Source organism: Heptranchias perlo, chromosome 21, assembly GCF_035084215.1.
Source record: "Heptranchias perlo isolate sHepPer1 chromosome 21, sHepPer1.hap1, whole genome shotgun sequence".
In the NCBI taxonomy this organism is placed as follows: Eukaryota; Metazoa; Chordata; class Chondrichthyes; order Hexanchiformes; family Hexanchidae; genus Heptranchias; species Heptranchias perlo.
Window position 1 is genome coordinate 6,258,748 of NC_090345.1, and position 4,478 is coordinate 6,263,225.

Here is a 4,478-nt window from a genome sequence, read left to right on the forward strand (position 1 = left end):
AAAAGCAACCACTGAAATTCCACATGAACCCTGTCTGTAGGTTTTTAAATTGAGTTTGATGTTTTCATAATAATAAATGAGTTGCCCCTAAAGATTGCATAGTCACTAATAAATCCAATAGGGAATTCAGGTGAAACCTCTTTACCCAGAGAGTGGTGAGAATGTGGAATGTAGTTGAGGCGAATAGTATAGATACATTTAAGGGGAAGCTAGATAAACACATGAGGGGGAAATAAATAGAAGGATGTGCTGAGATGAAGAAGGGAGGGAGGAGGTTTGTGTGGAGCATAAACACCAGCATAGACCAGTTGAGCCGAATGGCCTGTTTCTATCTTGTACATTCTATGCAACTATGTAATTTAAAATATTATTCTGCAGTAAATCTGCAAGAAAAAAAATCACAAAAAACAGGCAAAGTTTATAACACAAAGAGTTCCAGAATATAAAGATCCCTCATGTGAAGACTGTCTTCATACCCACTTATTTCTGACAACTTTCTCAGGAATGTCTCTCGGTCGAGTGCTAACTTGCAAATTAAAAACCACCCTGTTACCTGCAACCTTGTTTCCAAGCCCACTGAATATTGAATGAGCCGCTGTGTTTATTACAGATGTCAACGCTAACGCTCAAATAGTAGGGGTGTGAGGAACTAGTTTTCATGGGATGGGGGGGGGGGGGAAGATCACCCCACGCATCTCTCGAAATCCAGTTAAAGAAATAATATTTTCGCACCTCCCTCCCCCTATACAAACACCGCCCCCCCCACACAAAAATGGACAATCTGTGCTGTGCAGCCAGAAGAATACTGTACAGGTGCTGTACACCCTCACTATGTGTCAAGGTGGTTTGGAAATCGCTCTTCACCAGCCAAGGAAAGGGACACTCGTTGTCAATTTCAGGTGCTCATCATGTGCTGAAAGTGACATGTTGTGACTTGGCCAAAAGAACACTATCAGGTGACTTCGTTCACTCTCTCTCTCTCTCTCGGTGCAAAACGCTTCTTAATTACTACAGAGTGTGAACTTTTATTTTTTAAAAAAAAAATCTATATAAAAGCATAATTGTTTTTGTAGGTGACTCTGTGCTTCGAACACCCCCCCCCTCGCCAATCACGTCACTTAACGCTTCCCTCACTTGGATGGAATAGATTTTGTGTGTTTTTTAAAAACAATCTCTGATTATTTAGGCATTGAAAGCTGATAAACACGCTTCTGTTCCTCGCCTGTCTCTCTCTTTCTCCAGTGCGAGCGTTTTATTTTCCAATTCAGCCTCATCATTTTATTGAACGGGTTACTAAAACTACTCAACAATTAACACACTTCAATATCACAACCACAGTCGCAGGCAAACACACGTTGGACTTATCCAATTAAAAGCATAAAATAATTTTTAAAAACGCGTGTCAAAGTGAGCTATTAATCCTCTCGTTAGATTAGTTTACCGTTACTGGGATTACTGAACAGCCACATCTCGCCAGAGTGATTTTTTTTTCATGACATTAAACTCGACTTACCCTGAACTCGTTGCAACGGCTGAAGATGTCGCAGGTTTGCACCCCTTTAGTTTATTTCCTTTCGCAGTTTTATTTTTATTCTTCCCTGCCCACCACCTCCTTGAGGTCCTTGTCGGTGAAGGGAGAGAGTGTGAGTGTGGAGATGTGGTGATGGTTTGCCGGTGATCTGGGATGGATGATGCTCTCGGTGTGAGAGCCTCCCTGGTACCAAACACGCAGCGCCTCCAACACCCAGCCTCGAGTACTGACTGATGGAGAGAAAGACAGATCCTTCCTTCCTAAGTAAATGACTTCTCTACCCCCCTAGAGATGGTATGGTTTTTGCATTTACACACTTTGGAATATAAAGGCAGGCTGGATAATTTCTAATTCCACATTCCCCCTGTGTAAATTTCTGCAGCTCAAAATTTAGTCTTGTTTAAAGACGTTGAGACATTTTCATTAACCCTTCATTGGATTACAGCACCGCTTCAGGACAAATCTCAATAACTTCCCGAGTGCACAGCAAAGGAGGAAACCCTGAGGTTAAATGGGGAAATGGAGTGAGTGAATTGGACACTACTCTTTTATTTACCATGGCTCAGTGGGCAGCACTCTGAAGGTCGAGGGTTCGAGCCCCACTCCAGAGACTTGAGTGCATAATCCAGGCCGACACTCCCGGTGCCAGTACCGACGGAGTGCTGCACTGTCGGAGGTGCCGTCTTTTGGATGGGACGTTAAACCGAGGGCCCCGTCTGCCCTCTCGGGCGGACGTAAAAGATCCCATGGCACTATTTTGAAGAAGAGCAGGGGAGTTCTCCCCGGTGTCCTGGCCAATATTCATCTCTCAACCAACGTCATTAAAAACGGATTATCTGGTCTTTATCACATTGCTGTTTGTGGGACCTTGCTGTGCGCAAATTGGCTGCCACGTTTCCTACCTTACAACAGTGACGACACTTCAAAAATGTATTTCTTTAGTTGTGAAGCGCTTTGGGACGTCCTGAGGTCGTGAAAGGTGCTATATAAATGCAAGTCTTCCTTTCTGGCACCTGTGTTTTGAATCTACAGCAGACTGATGATAATCTCTATCAGTTGGCTGTAAGGGCTGTACATGAAACGAGTTTGGGCAGTTCAACTCCAACAGGATGTGGGTCCGGGAACAAAACTCTCACTAAATTGGAAACTTCACCCTGAGAGATTAAAGGATAGTGATGGGAGGGGGGTGGAGGGGTGGAAATGCCTCACAGGAAAAAAATCATGCTGTTCGGACCAAGGTACAATATAAGGGCAATGCTGAGTGTCCTCCTCGTCTAATGCACTGACCTGACCTGGAGCTGCTTGATGCGGACACTGGGTGAAATGCAAACTTATCCCCATTTTGAGCACAAAATTCACAAACGCCCCCGCTCCCCCGCCCCAGCAAAAAAAAAAAGTTTAATTTGACCCTCGCTTGGTCTGAATCTGTCGTTTCTCACAGGATCTGAGCACTCGGCTCGGAAAGAATATTCCGGAAGGGTGGTACTTTTCGCCATAAGTTAACTGAATAATAACCAGTTTTAACAAGCCTGACAGTATTTATTTAACAAAACAGCACCACAACCCAAACATTTCAGGTGTTTTTATTTTTAATGGTAGTCTGCACTTGACGAGGACACAGGAGGCTGTTTAAATCTGTATAGATACAAAAAGAACTTGTATTTATGTCGTGCCTTTCACGACCTCAGGACATCCCAAAGTGCTTTACAGTCAATGAAGTACTTTTTGAAGTGTAGTCACTGTTGTAATGTAGGAAATGCGGCAGCCAATTTGCGCACAGCAAGATCCCACAAACAGCAATGAGATAATGACCAGATAATCTGTTTTTAGTGATGTTGGTTTGGGGATCAATATTGGCTTCAGGACACCAGGGAGAACTCCCCTGCTCTTCTTCAAAATAGTGCCGCAGGATATTTTACATCCATCTGAGAAGGCAGACGGTGCCTCAGTTTAATGTCTCATCCGAAATGACCAAAGGCCCATCGAGTCCCCCCACAGACCCTGCACCATCTGCCCTCTCGTATCTCATGGTAAAGCACGATGTGCTGGAAATCCACAGCAGGTCCATCGGCATCTGAAAAGAGAGCAGGCAGGTTAACTTTTCACTCACAGGCCCTTCATGTCAGGGCACATTGAGCATTCATCTCAAACCTCGACCTGTCTCTTTGACTTTTCAGATGTTAACAGGCCTGCTGTGTAACTCCAGCATTTCCAGTTTTCTTTTCTTGTGATTTCATAGGCTCTGGACCACCCATTTAAATCACCTGAGGCAAAAGTGCAGCATAAACACTCCCTGACTCTCTTGCGCATCCTCGATTTCCATCGCCCCAACATTGGCGGCCGTGCCTTCAGCTGCCTGGGCCCTAAGCTCTGGAATTCCCTCCCTAAACCTCTCCGCCTCTCTCTCCTCCGTTAAGACGCTCCTTAAAACCTACCTCTTTGCCCAAGCTTTTGGTCGCCTGTCTTAACATCTCCTTATGTGGCTTGGTGTCAAATTTTGTCTGATAATCGCTCCTGTGAAGCGGCTTGGGACGTTTTATTACGTTAAGGGTGCTGTATGAATGCAAGTTGTCATTGTCGTTGTTGATGATTCCCAAAAGTAATCAAGAAAATCTCTACACCCACAACACCACGACCTCACGCCCATTTCAGACGACCTCTGTGGAGAGGACAACACTTGAAATCACTTCCACACTTTTTCAATTCTACCAGATCCAGAGCTGCCTCTTTGGAAAAGTTGGTTTGAACTTGTAACTATTCCTAGTCTCCTTTCCATTCATCACCTATTCAAAGAAAGAAGAAGGAAAGAACTTGTATTTATATCGCACCTTTCACCACCTCAGGACATCCCAAAGCTCTTTACAACCAATGAAGTACTTTTGAAGTATAGTCACTGTTGTAATGTAGGAAACGTGGCAGCCAATTTGCGCACAGCAAGATCTCACAA